The sequence below is a fragment of the Danio rerio genome, chromosome 9 (assembly GCF_052040795.2).
Source record: "Danio rerio strain M-AB ecotype USA chromosome 9, GRCz13ab, whole genome shotgun sequence".
In the NCBI taxonomy this organism is placed as follows: domain Eukaryota; kingdom Metazoa; phylum Chordata; class Actinopteri; order Cypriniformes; family Danionidae; genus Danio; species Danio rerio.
In genome coordinates this window covers 24,899,330-24,917,360 of record NC_141029.1, presented here as the reverse complement: position 1 = coordinate 24,917,360, position 18,031 = coordinate 24,899,330, and the positions used below count along the sequence as shown (strand labels likewise).

Sequence of the window (18,031 nt, the reverse complement as noted above, 5' to 3'; positions counted from 1 at the left end):
GTGTGTGTGCGTGCGTGTGACGGGGGATGAGCGCAGGCTAGCATCACGCTCCGTAAAGGAAATGTTAAATGACGACGGCTTGATATTTAGCTGGAGTGGTATTGATGGTAGCTTATGATTTGATTGCTGTGTGGAGTCTATTTATGGGTGTTATTTATACATTTATATTTATGAGATTTACTGTGTGGTGTATTACAACTCTGGGTTGATGTGAAATGATGATGTGTTGCACAATTACGGTTGATACCCCTTGTTAAATGCCTTGTGGTGGTCATTTTAATTGCCTTACCTAATAATTTTTATGCAGTCCGCTAACAATCTTTACATCATGAACTTTGTCCTTTTGATTCCCTACCTGCTGCTCCCCTTGTGTGGAATCTTAATCTTTTAAGATTATTGTATAAAATAAAAGTGAAATTAGTATTTAACTGAATTGAGTGTTTGACGTTTACTTGATTATTGTGGCCCAAAATAAATACTGTATTTTGTCCAGCAAAGAACTTGTGTTGTGTGTGAATACTTTATGCCCTTTTTGGGAGGGTTACATGTGTGTATGTGTGGATGTTTCCCAGAGATGGGTTGTGGCTGGAAGGGCCTCCGCTGCATAAAAACTTGCTAAATAAGTTGGCGGTTCATTCCGCTGTGGCGACCCCAGATTAATAAAGGGACTAAGCCGACAAGAAAATGAATGAATAATGTGCAATACTAATTTAAAATACGTATCACTAACCTTACATGTGAAATAGCAGGGCCGCTGTAGCACTTTCTCAAGAAGAGCAAATGTCAAATTATTAGCGCAACGCACATGTAGCGAGCTCATCTGTTTGTCGGAACTACTAGACACAATTTTTTTATCAACTATAATGTGTTTAATTAGTTAATTTGAAATTTATTTCATTATTCCAGCAATTCTTGTTGAGTGAAAGAATGCGCTAGAAATATGCATTGCGGCTCCCTTTATTGTAAAGGCTTATTGCACTTAAACTTTTTTTAGGTTCGGCTCTCGAATTAGTAAGGTTATGAGTAAATGTTATTTAAAATATTTAAAGCCTGCCATCTAGCCTACAATAACAGCAAATTTAATAATAAAAAAATAATAATAAGACAGGCCTACTTTGGCGTTGCAATAAAATAGTATTAATTATCAAATAAATAATTACAATATATAATTAAAATAGGAAGAAATAAATGAAAACAAATGGTACCCTTTGTTTTTATAGCAGGGCCCAAAGTGTTCTTATTCTGGTAACAACTATTAAAAAGAAAAAAAAAACACACCAAACAATAAAAACACTAGTAACTGATAATAATAATAATAATAATAATAATAATTATAATTATTATTATTATTATTATTATTATTATTATTATTATTATTATAAAGCCCTTGCTCTGAAACAATCATGCAAACCAGGTGCTCCTCGGAAATGGCTATCTTTGCTCTGCATCAGGTGCACAGCAGCAAGAAGATTGGCAGTGAACTATGACCTTATTTTAATGACAAATGTCTAAGAATACTGCTGATTTACGTTTTTATTTAATTTATACATACGCAATGAATGTAAGCCTGCTAACTGTGTGTGGTTCAAATGATAGAATATGTAAACTTTGTTTATATATATATATAAATAAATAATAATAATTAAAAGCCTGCGTGTAAGGCTTTTATTTTGAGGGTGACGTCACGAGCGCAGATTTGGTTGACCAATTAGAGGAAAGTGGGCGTTTCAGCACCGCCTACATGTGTAAAATGAATTTTAAAGTCGTTTATCCGTTTTCCTACCCTAAACCAAAAAACGAAAATCCAGCCAAAATCTCGTTTTTTCGTTTTCTCGTGAGCAAAAGAAAAACGGAAAAACGGGCGTTTTCTCCATTTCCTTTATTCTGTTTGAAAATGGAAAACAAATGAACAAAATGTACACGGACCATCATACACTACACTGTCATTTCTCCTGTATCTTTATGTTAATGAGTCGGTTGTAAAAGTGACACGTTCATTAACGAAGCGGAGGCTAAATAAATGAATTGTCCCGTTCACTTCATATTTTGAGCGAGGGTTCTTTTCTGTCAGCTTAAGTATTTGTTATTTTCAGTTTAATGTTCACGGAATACCGTATACTAGGTTATCTTCAGTGTCATTCATCTTAAACGTAAAACTATTTCCATAAAGTCCACTGTTTCTGAAAACCTCAATAGAGATGGAGATTGGTTCAGCGGGAGGATGTGATGTTGGGAATTAGCAGGTTGCTGGGTGACTGTCTGTAAAACAAAGAAAAACATCCTTTGAGATCTAGTATGATGGGGTGAAAATGAAGTCGGACACTACTTGTCATTAGATTAGATTAGAGATTCTGTATTTTATGCTGATCTGATGCGGAGTTTTAGAGTCCATCTGTAAATGCTTGTAGCTTTATATATAATTGCATTTGAAAAAAGTGTGTGATCATGAATCAAGTAATGATGTAGAATCAATGAAAACATTTCCATTTCTGCACAAATTATAGGTCACACATGACATTTATTATGATTTATTTTACAGCTCTTACATATTTATTTACCAGCTTCAGAAATCATAGATGTAGCCTTGTGAAATTCATAATTTGCAAAGAAAGGAAATGATTAGAAAGGTGTTCAGTAATTACAAAATAATTAGAAAATGTTTTTTTTTTAATTAGACTTTTCGTTTTTACCAGTGGTCTTTTTTGTTTCTTCTGTAAGTGTATGTTTGCGGTGTCCCTGGGCTGGTGATACACACAAGACTTTAGTTTAGTCAGCAATGGTGGACAGATGATTATTGTTCTCCATTAAATGATTGGCTGAGTTCAGGGCTCCTGTCCACACCGACTGCATTATCTAAGTAATGGCCGTCAGGGGAGTCATTACAGGATTGCTGTTCTCTCTTTAGTTGCTTACTGGACTAATAAAGTTGTTTTTAATTTTAATGAGAGCTACCAGCTGTTCTGGAAGAGAAAGTTTACAGAACTTTCTTTACAGGAACACTTTAAATGAAATGAAATATTTGAATAAGTCTAAAACTAAAATCAAAAACCAAGATGAGTGAGGTGGGGTGCTGGGGTTTGGTTCTTGATCTCTATGGTTCAGGTTTTTCAGCAGCGAGCTGTGCACCACTTGAAATTTCAGCTGAACAAATTGGACTTATTGTTTCTTCATGACCGTTTGTAAGTGTGATGTATAATGCAGTATTGTAACCACAAATGACATTTTTATCCCAATGAACAGTTTGCTAAGAATCTTACAAAAACCGCAGAATACATTTGTACTTTTACAATTATTTAAATGTAAATACGGCGAGGCAGTGGCGCAGTAGGTAGTGCTGTCGCCTCACAGCAAGAAGGTCGCTGGGTCGCTGGTTCGAACCTCGGCTCAGTTGGCATTTCTGTGGGGAGTTTGCATGTTCTCCCTGCCTTTGTGTGGGTTTCCTCCGGGTGCTCCGGTTTCCCCCACAGTCCAAAGACATGCGGTACAGGTCAATTGGGTAGACTAAATTGTCCGTAGTGTATGAGTGTGTGTGAATGTGTGTGGATGTTTCCCAGAGATGGGTTGTGGCTGGAAGGGCATCCGCTGTGTAAAAAACTTGCTGGATAAGTTGGCGGTTCATTCCGCTGTGGCGACCCCGGATTAATAAAGGGACTAAGCAGACAAGAGAATGAATGAATGAATGTAAAATGTAAATACTATGTACTTAATTTAGTAGAAAACATGATGCTGGCTTTAAATCTATACCCCTGGCTAACCTCAACCCAGAAAGTTTCAATATATAATGAGGGCTTTCTTAGGTAAGAACATTGTAAGTACATTTTAAGGACACATACTGTAAAAAAGTGTTTTAACGGGCACCTATTTCACCCCTTTTACAAGATGTAAGATCAGCCTTTTGTGTTTACAGAATGTGTCTGTAAAGTTTAGCTTGAAATACCATCAGATAATGTATTATAGCCTTCTGAATCTGCTATGAATCCTGAGTCATTTTGGTTTCTGAATATGTTGTAGCTGTTTTTGTAGCCTGTGGCTTTAAGTCCAAATGAGCTGCTCCTCCCTACCCACTGTTTCCACATGCACGTCTATTTCTCATCATGAGTTACGTCAGATAAACAGCAGTCAGTGAAAGAGACAGAAACTCAGATGAAGCTGAAATACAGCTCATTAGTCAAAAACAACAAGTAAGTTTATTTCATTTATCTGTGGTGGAGTTGATTCAAGCCTTTCTGAAATGATGAGTCTCACACAAATGCCGTTGGCTGTACGCACACACACAAATACTGTATATGCGCGTTTACTGACACAATCCGGCTGTGGTGATTATAGCGGTTAAGAATTATATAATGATTTTACTCTTTATTACAATCATGCTCTGTTTTAAAAACATTTAAACTTAAAAAATCACAGAGTTGTAACAAATATTTTAATCCCAGTTTATTTGCAAAAAAAGTTCTGTGGACATGTGTATATGTGTTGTTATGGAAACTTCGGAGAAAACCGCACTCCTACGACACGTTACGGTGGGCCCCAAAATAACTGGGGTCCTATTTTAACATCAGGAAATGTTGAAAAAGAGACTTGTCCAATATGACTGTGGACACACTTTACCTACAGACAGTGCTGTCCAAACATCTTACAAAAGTTGATTTTCATCGTAGGTGCCCTTTAAAGGTTCTTTAGCTGTTCATCAGGTGCTATGTTTTTCAGTATAGTTTGCAAAAATCTAAACCTTCTCTTGACAAATTATCTATGAAATGCACACATCAGCTATTATTTCTAGTGTGAATTCAAAATGTGGGGTGACAGTTCAGTGGTTAAAAGGAAAAATGTGTATTATAGCACTATGAAAACATGTATTACTCAAAACATACATGACTCACATTTGATTTAACATGTATTTCTGGAGATAAACCGTATAGACCCTATAGCTTGTTTGCAGAGTTAGTTAAACCCAAAATCTAAAGATATAGTTTATGTAAGTTTTTGAGTCACCAACATGCAAAATTGAGAAAAAAGGTGTTTTTCCCTTTTTTGTGCTCTCACTATTGGCATATAATGCAACAAAAACTGATATGTTCAACTGACTAAACCAATATCTACCAATTTATATGTTAGAATAACATGATGCTGCCATGATGTGGTAATATAAAGTCCATTTACCCTTAAAATTAGGTTTCAAATATCAAGTTGAATATTGTCATTTTTACACAAAACCCAGTATCTTCCAAGATACTTAAGATTTTGGATTTAATCAGTATAAATAGAACACTTCATAAATTTGAGACAAAGAATGACCCCTTATTGTGTAATACTATAACAATCAGAGTTGTAGTGTAAAAAAAAACCACATTGTTTGACCTCGCCATCATGGTCACTAGCAGAGAAAGCATGGCAGGAGAGCTGAAGGACAGATGAGCTCAGGATGAGTCAGTCAGGGCTTATTTGCATATCTCCTCTAGATTACATATAGTATGTGATCCACTTTGAGAGTTTTATTTAAACAAACTCATTTTCCCTAATTGAACTTGACTAATATGCAAATGAGGCTGTATAGCTACTGTTTGTTTTGCCTAAAGTCCGGTGTGGATCTCCTCTGGAACGTCTGCCACAGCTGAAATAACAACATCATATCAGTCTGGCCTTGCCCTTGATGTTTCTTTATCGCAAGAGACACAATATAATTAGAAATGTCAAACTAGAATACCACATGACATGATCATGGTATGTTGATGGAGTTGATTAGGAATAAATTTCCATAGCTTGATGATGACCAAGATGATGATGTTAATAATGGCATGGCATCATTCATTTTTCATCTGAGGCTCACATTGGGACATGGAATGATAAGTCATATGAGTCAAGTTTACTTTAAATGAAGGAAACAAAATATAAAGATGTTCCAACATTTGGTGTGTTGTTTTTGAGCAGCTTACTGCACTGCTACTACACGTCTGATTGTGTGGCGCTGTGATAAATGGCTCTTTTGGTGTGTGTTTGTATTGTTTTTTTCTTAACATAGACTAGGTCACCTTTTCAGTAAGAAGAACCAGATTGTGTTAGGTTGTTAAAAAGCTGTTTCATTTAATTTGATTAAAACCATGTTATAATACAAGATTCGGAATGACCTTCAGACAAAATTATGTGGAATTTTGCACTATGTAAGAATAGTTGTAATAGGCTTTATTTGCTTTTGATTTTTTATCACAGGGGTGCCCAAACCTTTTCATGTAAAGGGCCAAAAATCAAATTACATTGAGAGCTGTGGGCCAAAGGTACAGTAAATATTCATTTATTTATCAATTTTCTTTTCGGCTTATTCCCTTCATTATTTAGTTTATTCAGTATGATCTGCTTATTATGATCTGCTTCATTATTTAGTGGTCGCCACAGCGGAATGAATTGCCAACTTATCCAGCATATGTTTTATGCAGTGAAAAAACAGAAGGTAAATATATCAACCTATATTACATTAAAGTTGCCTTGGGTCATTTCCTAATTTATTTAATAATTTTTCAAAATAAAAGCAAAAAACATTAATATTACCTTTTTAAATTTTACTGCAAGAAAAACAAGCAATCACATTTATAACACAGTGGAGTTCAATGCTGAATACGCAAGCAGAATCTGCCTTTGACTTGATTTGCTCACCAAAGTCTTTGCATTGTCAGGTGACAGTATGTACATTTAAGCACAATCTGATTTAATTTACACCATTTAATTGAAACATTTAAATTCAGTTAGCTTTTAACAATCAAACAAATAAACAAAGAGTTACATTAAATTTGGGTTGACAATCTCAAAACCATCCACATCATTCTTCCTTTCTTCTCAGATTTAGTGGGCCAAATCAAAGGTTACCATGGGCCAATTTTGGCCCGTGGGCCCTAGTTTGGGCATCTTTGGGTTATCTTGTTTAGCTGTCTGCACAACTGTTGTCTTCAGAATATATATAACTGATGTTAATGTCTTCTTCCATACTGAAAAAGAAGATAATGTAAGGTCAGAAAACTGCAAATTTGGATGAGCTTTTCTTAAATATAAAAAATGACAAGTTCAAAATAGTTAAAGAGCATGCATCAACTGTTATATGGAAAGATCAATGATCATTTGCAAAATGCACAATTTATCAAGATTTTAGTTTAGAATAGAAAATAGGAAAAATATGTACGCAAAATAGTGTTATTTTTTTAAAAATGAACTTGTTCACAGAGCCAGCAAACATACTGCTCATTACATCCCATAATATTCACCTGTGAGTGAATATATAAGAGCCCAGGTGTGTCATATTCCTGCTTCTGTTGCCCACTGGGAGTCATTATCAGGTCAGGTGTACATTTTTATACATACATTGTGTTTATACAAACATTATTTTCTGTTGATTTGTGATCTCTGGCCTGAAATAAGATATCATTTAAGTATTGGTTACCCTGGAGTGCTGCTGAATCAGCAGATGTCGGCATCATGCTCATTGATACTGATGATTCCCAAAGGAAAGTCTGTAATACTCATGATTATCTGCTCATGTGAATGAGCAAATTTAGGAAACTGTAGCAGCAGCTTTCATTTATATTCTCCTTACGTTGCTGTTATGCAGAGTATTTCAGCTCCTTTATACAAAAATACAGTTTAATGAAGTCATCCCAATTCCCAGTAGCTCTTATGTAAAACTTTTCTGTTTACCAATCAAAGGAGTTTCTGTTTGGAGACAACTCTGTCATTTATTGTCATTCAGTCTGCGGTGACCACAATCACCTGAATGTCTTGATTAAACTCTGTTCTTTCCTATTTAATTTGATGAACTAAAGGCTATCAAGGGATGAGTAATGCATGAATTGTGTAGTTTTATATTCTCTCTACATCAAGGTTGGTGGAATAAAAAAACTATGAACTGGCCACATTGCCAGGCCTCATCTGCATAGCGTTCAGCATCAAATGTATTCAATATTCTGCATCATAATAGTGCCGGCGCTTGATTATCAACGAAAGGGCTTGTTAGAACTCTTTTTGTTGTGTAAATACTGCTGCCAATGAAGAGTTCAGGTCTTCCCTCTACTTTACATAAAGTTGAATGAAAACACTATTCATTCAATTAAATCCATTAATGAAAAAAAATATGACCAAAGATGGGCCACTTCCACTTCCTGAGAATAAACGCATCCGTTTTTAATGAAAAGTAATTCTAACCATTTTTTTTTTAGAAATCATTACATTTCAACCAAACATCTTGATTCTTTCACCCTAAGGAAGAGGGCAGATGAAAATGTCACACATCGTAACATGAGATATAAAACATTCATGAGACATTCATGAAATCAAGATAAATATCCAGTCAGTCAAGCTCAAAATTTAAATGAATAATTTTGTATGAATAGTTTTAGGCATGACTGTATTATTAAAACATTAAAACATTAAAAGTTTATTTGTGTAGAACTACTAATTCTACTATTGCTGGTGCTTGTTAAAAACCTATTCGAGTTTTTTTGTTCTGTTAAACACAAAATAAGTTTCGAAGAATGCTGTTTGCTGGCACTCATTGACTTTCATAGTAACTGTTTTTTCTACATATATAAATTGTTGGGTTCCAGCATCCAACATTCTTCAAAATATCTTCTATTGTATTACAAAGAAGAAAAAACTCAGATTTTTTAAATACTATGGATTGTAATATGTACTATGGATTGTAATATTGATACCTTGTGAGGTAACTGATGAGGTGATTTTCATTTTTGGGTAAACTATCCCTTTAATATAAATCACATTGTCTGTGTTTGCTTGACTGATTTCCTGATATCAGTTTGAGGATAGTAATATAGAAAAATATAGTGCTTTATGACAAATCAAACCTTTATTTTGGATGTGATTGATCACACTTATTTTTTGCCCATCACTAATTATTTATTATGAAAAGTCTAATAAGAAATGTTGCAGCTCCAAGTCAAGCTGCATAATTGTTGTTTGAGTGAACTTACACAGCAAAGTTTAATAACTAAAGTTAGAGATTTGAGATTATAGTGGCATTATAAGGCACCAGGATTACCGCACAGGAATTTAGTAGTGATTGGACTTTGTCAATATGCTGGGCATCAGAGATCTAAAAGAAATATCCAATCCTGACTGTGAGAATGTGGGTTGCATATGGTTATATAAAGTAAACATTGACATTAGACAGTCTGCCCTAATAATGGTCTAACTAAACTTTCCGTTCACTCATTGAACCATTATAGCACTGGTATACAGCAGCTTCACTGAATATTGTAGCTGAGTCAATACCATGTTGACGTGGGTGCATGCATTAATGACAATACATCCCCATTGTACACGTTTGCAGTCCCCAGTCGTGACTCGTCTGAGGAATCTGGGACAGTTCCCATGCTATTTCCCAGACTCCAGAGTGCTTGCAAAAAGTAATGCAACTTCAGTATGGGATACATTTATATGAGCAATGTACAGGAGCTGCATAGCTGAGCACTGACCTACATCTGATACATTCTATATGCGTGTTCTATACGGTTTCTTTGTTGAACCGAGTTAGCTGGAGATGCTGCATCAGTATGTGTGTCAGTGTGTTAGACTGAGATGCCCTTACTCTGTATTTGTGTCAGTGTGTTTGCCGAGTCGTTTTTTTTTTCACGGTGCAATTGATTGTCCATCATCCGATCACACTGCACCACCAATATTACATCCCATAATGGTGCCAGATATAGAGCCCTTGAGCTAAACTAATACATTTTTAATGACATCCTACACAGATACTCACTTTGAGTACGCCAGGCCTACTTTTAGGGTCATCTTTAACAAGCGTTGTGTCCTTAAAATGCATTCTTCTCAGGGTTATCATAGTTTATTATACCAAAGCCATAAAACCATTTTTGTTAATAGTCTGAATTACTTTTATTTTTTATTTTAATTACAATCTTGTAGCAGTCTTAGTGTGTGTTTTTGTTTTTCAACAGGACTATATCAATGTTATTTTAAACATAAACTAAATTAAAACGAGAAATCCATGTCTTGTAGCCAAAATACAGTTGAAGTCAGAATTATTACCCCTTCTTTTTATTTTTTCCCAATTTCTGTTTTACAGAGAGCAGATTTTTTCAGCACATTTCTAAACATAATAGTTTTAATAACTGATATCTAATAACTGATTTATTTTATCTTTGCCATGATGACTGTAAATAATATTTTACTAGACGTTTTTCAAGACACTTCTATACAGCTTAAAGTGACATTTAAAGGCTTAACTAGGTTAATTAGGTTAACTAGGCAGGTTAGGGTAATTAGGCAAGTTATTGTATAATGGTGGTTTTCTCTGTGGATTATTGAGAAAAAAATAGTTCAAAGGGGCTAATAATGTTGACCTTAAAATGTTTTTTAATAAATCTAAAACTACTTTTATTTTTAGCTGAAATAAAACAAATAAGACTTCCTCCAGAAGAAAAATATTATCAGAAATACTGTGCAAATTTCCTTGCGCTGTTAAACATCATTTGGGAAATATAAAAAAAGAATATTAAAATTCAAATAGGGGCTAATAATTCTGATTTCATCGGAATATATAATAAATATATAAATTATTATTTTTTAATGTTCAGTTAATAAAAATTGATTGTTGTGCTGTTAAATTGCTCTGATTCTTTGTGAGATCACTGTGTTATAAAACATTGATTTATTCATTCATTTTCTTTTCAGCTTAGTTCCTTAATCTGGGGTCGCCACAGCGGAATGAACCGCCAACTTATCTGGCACGTTTTTACGCAGCGGATGCCTTTCCAGCCACAACCCATCTCTGGGAAATATCCACACACACTTATTCACACACATACACACACACACACACTCATACACTACGGATAATTTAGCCTACCCAATTCACCTGTACCGCAAGTCTTTGGACTGTGGGGGAAACCGGAGCACCCGGAGGAAACCCACGTGAACGCAAGGAGAACATGCAAACTCCACACAGAAACGCAAAGGCTCAACCCAGCAACCCAGCGACCTTCTTGCTGTGAGACGACAGCACTACCTACTGCACCACTGGGTCGTCGTGTTATAAAATAATTTAAACAAATTTTGTAGAGCTTTTAACTAAAAATATATAATATGTCATTGCAAATATATGTATAGTGTATATATTATCCAATATATTGCAAGATTATCATCGATAATAGATTATTGTTGATAATATTATATATAATAAACTTATTGCGGATGTGTGATAAATTAGATTTAAATGAATTGATTATTCATATAAATTTGACCAATCAGATGGGGCCTTACTATGTTTCTCCCCCACCTCCACAGTAATTGCTGTTGTCATATTGGCTGGAGTGGCCCAAAGCCGAGTTCAAAATAAACAGACAATCAGAGTCAGAATATCTGCTGAAGTTTTCACTCATCCATATATCCATTTTCACTCATCCAACAGTTTTTTGTTTTTTTTTGGTCTAAATTAGAATTAATTACAAGGGCATATAGATTGGCTCTTGACATTGGTGAAGACATCTCTAGCTCATGCATTGAACAGCACAAATTCTGTTTCACGCTTTTAAAACATGAATAAAGTACTTAATAATATAAAATAAACACTTGATAATACAAATAACAATCACATCCCATGCTGCAAAAGTCAGTTAATATGATTTTAATGCAGTCAGGCGTTGAGGAGGTATAATTGAATTGGATAATGAAAGTGTATGGGTGTTTCCCAGTGATGGGTTGCAACTGGAAGGGCATCCCCTGTGTAAAACATATGGTGGATAAGTTGGTGGTTCATTCCGCTGTGGCGATGCTTAATAAAGGGACTAAGCCGAAAAAGAAAATGAATGAATGAATGTCTTTTACCTTTTTATTTTAATATCATTCAGTAAATAAATGATTTAAAAACATATCTAACAATAATAGCATTTTATGTAATAGGTATAAATAACATGCTTATGTAATATCTTAAGAATTATTGCTATCGCAGATACAAACAACATTGCAAATTGCTTATTTTTATATATAATGTTCAGTGGGTTTGATAGTTTAATGAATGCCGCATCAGCTTTCTCATCTTTTTCTATTTGTGTGTCATATGCTGATTCATGTGCAGGACCAAATATAGTCCATCTGTTGCCAAAAAAAGAATCTCACAATGGAGAGGCAAACCTAGTCTGAAAGAGAATTTATTTATTACATTTTTTTTTTTGGTCTTGTGTGAAAGGCGGTGCGTGCTCCAGTGATCACTGTGTGGAGCTGGCTGAATGAATTATTGAGGTCTGGCAGAGCCCTCATAAATTAGGAATGGCGAGTCTTTGGGCAGGGTGACGGCCGCTGCTCAGTGGACGCTCTGCATCTTGAGTGTCATGGCCACCAGCTCCAAGCCCAGAGGTCCATCAATCTCTTTAATGCTTCCACTGGCCCAGACACTGCAACAAACGCTCTGTATTAAAAGCCTGGATCCATTCTGTACCATTGTCAGTTTAAAAATGTGTAATTCATTGGCTCTAAATTGATGTTTTTTTCTACTGAAGGCAATTTAATGTCCAGTGGGTTGACTTGACTTGTAGTAAAACTATTTGCTAAATGAAGGGCACTGTGAAGTTTGGAAGGTCATGGAATCGATATATTAAAGCATTGTTGTAGCATTGGTGAAGAGGCTCATCTAAAACTTGAATTGTAGCATGTTATGTGAATATTTATTGTTTCATACCGACATATTAGCTTGATATTCAGTCAGTTCATCTCATATGATGCATAATACTGGACAGCGCACATCTTGTAATGCTTTACAGCAATTTTTATGCATGGTAATATAATATCTGATGTTTGCGTATAAATCCATGCCACTATGAATAAACATGAAGTCTGACATTTGTATAGTTATATCGTAATGAACCATTGTGTCACAGAGACAAATATAGTTTCAAATGGAGCAATTTCATTGGCTGGTTCTGCTTGCTGACGCATTGACAAACTGTGCATGCCGACACAACGAAATGTCTCACATTTCATTCAAAGACTTTGGCCCTTATTGTCTTCTATATACAAGTTATAATTACATCATTTGACACAGTGACTTTTGTTACAAATAAAAATATTATGTAGTCTGATCCTGCTGTTACTTTTGTTCCATACCTAAACATCTGTTATAAGAAATATTGAATGTTAATTACATTTTGTTATTTTGCAAAATCACCAATAAATCTTTAGTTTTGAAGCTATGTAAATATTATTTAAGTTTAGTTTAAATATTAGGTTAAACAGTTTTTGTAATTTACACAGTATTTAACTGTAATATGAACTGAATTATACTGTAGGACAGTTATGCAGTATGTTTCTATACTTTAGAGTTGCATTGTAAAAAGGACTGTAAATAGAGCAAGATAAATGGGGCTGTAAATGTAAATACAGTGTTTTTGCTGTAATTGATTTACAGTAAGTTACTGGTGAACTGCTACTAGTAAGTTACTGTAGATTCTAAAAGAAATTGTTGCCAGTGTAGCTTAACAAAACAAATGGGTCACACGATTAATTCCAAAAATTGTAGTGTTTAAGTAAATTTTAATAATTCAAACTGAATATTCACAGAATATTGCTGTTTACTGTTTCATTGCAGAATATTAACCACTAAATAATACAATGGAACTTTGGTAAAATACAAAATATTAAGAAACTGCCTATAAATAAAAATATGAACTAAACACTCCCTAGCCTCTTTATTAGGTACACCTATGTAATTGCTGTTCAACTTTATTAGGTACACTTGTTCAACTGTTTTTTAACGCAGATCTCTAATCAGCCAATCACATGGCAGCAACTCAATGCATTTAGCCATGTAAACATGGGCTGCATCCGAAACCACCTACTACTCAGTAGGTACTGCATTTTGAATTGAAACGTTCTACTCGGCCGTTGGAAAACAATGTTCTATGCAGTATGAATGTGAAAAGTATGAATGGAATTCGGACATACTACATCAGCCATTTTGTTATGGTCACGTGACCTACCTGTGTCAGTTGCGTCGCTTCACACCCATTCATGAATTCTCTCGCGAGGCATCATGGCAAAGCGCAGCGTGCATGGGATGTGCACTTCAGAATCTCGCCGGAAGTCATCCGTGAACTTCTTGCATACTGATTTTTTCCAATTCTATGAATTCGGACATACTACGCAGCTCGCATACTGATTTTAGCATACAATATAGTATGGAAGTATGCAGTTTCGGACGTAGCCCATGGTCAAGATGGCTGCAGTTCAAACTGAGCATCAGAATGGGGAAAAGATGATTTAAGGGACTGGTTGTTGTCCCTGGTAAATGTGGCATGGTTGTTGGTGCCAGATGGTTTGGTCTGAGTATTTCAGAAAGTGCTGATCTACTGAGATTTTCATGCACAACCATTTCTAGGGTTTACAGAGAATGTTCAGAAAAAAAAAATCCAGTGAGCGGCAGTTCTGTGGGTGCAAATGCCAGAGGTCAGAGGAGAATGGCCCGACGGGTTCCAGCTGAAAGAAAGGCAACGGTAACTTAAATAACCACTCAAGTAAGGTGTACCTAATAAAGTGGCCGGTGAGTGTAGTTCATGGTACATTCAAGAATACCATCATACTACAAAAGTGGATGTTTTTTTTATTGTATTACTTTTGGTGTATATGTTTCTAATTGAAGCCATGTGGGTTTTACTATTAATCGGATAATATTTGCCATATTGTATTTGCACCGTGTGCCACTGCTCATAAATAGACTATATAAAAAATACCGGCCCTCTGGAGAGACATTCAAGCTAATGGATGAAGCATTTACTGGCTGTAGTGTAGTGCATTAAACCAACCCAACTGAACTGCAGGGACCTGGATTTTTATGTCAAGCCCCCCTTCCACCACAACCGCATGCGGTTAGCTATTAAAGTCCCGAATACAGCTACATATTAAGATAACTTATAAAGATAAATGACACAATAACAAGCTAAATAAGTCGTTAGTCTCTGATAAAAGTGCCACTTTGGCTAATGTACAGTAAAAATGTAATGTAAGAAGCTGATAGTAAATCTGGGAGCTCAGTATCAAATGCTGATAATGCATTGGCTGCAGAACTTGATCCCAATTGATCACACAAAGAGGAAATCCCTTGCTTTGAGCTGTAGAGATCCAGTGTGTGGATTACGGCAGGCTGACGGCTGATGTCTGTTTAGCATGCTGATGACTGTATGGAGGAGTGTGTGCTGATGTGGAGGATTAGCTCTGTCCATATGGCCTGGTCACTGCAGCCCATGCAGCATACTGTAATTACACAGCACAGCCAATATGCTCTGAAAGCTCTCTCACGGGGATACTGAGGAATGCCACGCAATCCAGCATGGCGTTCCAGGACAGAGTAGTGCCCGTGCTTTGGAATTCTGTCATTTATTTATTTGAAGTTTTATACCTTTTTTCTTGGTATTTAGGCAAGGCAAGGGAAGTTTATTTATATAGCGCATTTCATACACAGTGGCAATTCAAAGTGCTTTACATAAACAAGAATAAAATAGATAAGAAAAATGGATAAAGTATAAGAAAAATAAAAACAAATAATAAAAATGAAAAAAAAAACAGATAAAAATGTTTTAAATTATGTGTTATAATAATCTGTCAGATGCATCACAGTGCCTATTCAGTAAAAGCACAGCAGGTTAATAGTTTTTAGTTTAATAATTAAAAAAATTTGCTAAAAGTGCTTGTAAGCTTTTTAAATCAATTAATATAACATATTTATTTATTAAAAATACATACATTTTAAAAAATCGAGATTGACTTGTTGACCTTGGTAAATCAATAGTCTGTAGTCGGAACATTCCTTCAATATGATGACACTCATTCATTCAGGCAGACTGCACTGTTAAAGGTCAAATTATGTTTGCATAAACAGTTGTTTCCCTCACCCCAGCACAACATGTATTAAACCTAATTTTCCTGGTAATTAACTCATGACTTACAAAATGATGATGTCGCGTGAACTTTCACAAGTGAACGTTGCACATCGGTTTTGCTTTGGGAAACTGTGCTTCAGTTCACAGGACGACAGACACAAAAACAAGGAAAAACCCCTTGAGGGGACGGACAGGTGGGGGGAGAGAGAGTCTATCAGGGAGGTCTATCTGTGCTTGAGTGGTGTCCATGGCGACGGTGAGTGGAGCTGTGTTTGGAGCATGCTCAGTGCGCAGCTCAAGGCTCTAACAATAGCTGAGAGAGCTAAAGCTGCTCACATGCTGCTATCACATCACAGCGGAGGAGACGCTCATTCTGCTCACATGCTCTGCCTGCTCGTCCCGTACCTGTTGTTTCTGCAGCACAGACAGGTATGAGAGTCTAAATTGAGATGTTTAGCTTCTGACTGGTGCACATTTGGGATTAAAAACCTCTTATTGTCTGCTTGTTGAATGGGATGGATTGCATTGGAATGATTGAACATGTGTTTTGTGCTGATGATCAAATGCTGGGATGTTTTAGTATTTTTTAAATGAATCTTTCAATGTACAAATGCTGCTTTTTGTTGCGTGTGAGAGTCCTCATGGTTTTAGAGTTTGGAATATGCAGATCAGACTTGCCGAACAGTGGAGCAGTGAGAATATGATTTGCATACTTTTGCTGATGGCACTGGACAGATCTGAAGCGCAGGATAGACCTCAGGAGACACACACACGCACACACACTGAGAGATAGAGAAGCGCTGAATTCATTTATAGTCTGCTCTCTGTCATTCGATCCCTGTGTTGTGCGGGTTGTCATGCCTCACTGACCCCTTGACGTGCTGTCGTGACGATGGGAGTAAAGGGTCAGGCTGTTTCGTTGTGACAACACCAGCATTGGAGTTTTCAGCCTGACCCGCTCCACCACCGTGCACCTCAACAATACACAGAGCACCGCTCCTGCTGGAGATGTAGCCGTCTGCCCTAATGAAATGCTTCATTGATTTATTGTGTTGTTGTGTGAGCAGAACTTGAGCCAGGATGCAAAAGACGATCACCTCAGTGTCTGACTGAAAACAGGCTAGTTCATTCCTCAATATTTTTATAGAAAGCGAGATAGAAAGAGAGAGGGGATCTCGGCGGACAGGAAATTGGAAAATAAATTGAAGTGACACTTGCAGGTTTGCATGGTATTCATCAGGGGATAACGACACCTTCTGTAAGATTGGGTGGGCTATCTGATGCTCTGGAGATTTGGCTTTCTAAATAAATGGTGACTCCTGGGTAGACATGAAATCTGCCATCATATCCTTTGAAACCTGGGAAATTCTGATTCCATTATGTGCAAAAAAATATACTTCACAGGACAGATCTACACCATTTGTATGAATAAAAAAAGGAGGAGCACAAATGCTGCAATAAATATATAAATAATAAATAAATTATAATCCTTTTTTTATTTATTCAAATGGTGTAGATCTGTCCTGTGAAGTATATTTTTAGTACATAATGGAATAAAAGTAAGATATCTTTCTCACAAGCTATAACGTGCTTTTGGAAGACTATGGTAAACTATGGGTTCATATGGAAAACTTTTTTGGGGGCTTTTTTTGGAGTTTGATAACCATCCACTGTCAATAATGGGACAAGCTTCTTGTACTTGAATTTCAGACATATGGATTCAAGGCCTGAAAAGTACTTAAAAACAAACATGTCTGTGAATGTGCTTGAATTCAATTTAAATTTAAATTTGTTTTGAATTTAAAATTGAAATTGTAGTCAATTGTCAAAAACAGAAATGAAAAAACTGAGAAATTCTGTAACACTTTATTTTGATGGTCTTTTTGAGTATTAGTTGACTGTCTCCTTAATATCTGCTGATTTGGCTCCTTCAACAGACATTTAACTGACTGTACTGTAAGCAACTTTGCAAGTATATGTCAACTTACACTAACCCTAACCCAAACTGAGTCTACATATAATCTAATGGGAATATGATTCTGTGAAACCAAAATTTAACAAAAGACCATCAAAATAAAGTGTGTATTGTAAATTGAAATCTTGTGCAGTAACACTGACATTTTACCTCTATTTAAGAAACTGTATTT

General features: G+C 35.8%; 1 protein-coding gene across 5 annotated transcripts in view; it reads left to right on the top strand.

Moving 5' to 3' along the window:
• The window catches only part of arhgef49 (Rho guanine nucleotide exchange factor 49), a 68,887-nt gene that overhangs the window by 3,806 nt on the left and 47,050 nt on the right, over window positions 1–18,031 (top strand). For 3 of the 5 annotated variants that reach the window (XR_015498886.1, XM_087266548.1, XM_087266546.1), the window contains exon 1: window positions 16,219–16,313. The exons of the other annotated variants lie outside the window; for them this stretch is intronic. The gene's annotated coding sequence lies outside the window, so the exon portion shown is untranslated. Of the gene's footprint in view, window positions 1–16,218; window positions 16,314–18,031 lie in introns of those variants that run through there. 5 annotated transcript variants of the gene reach the window in all.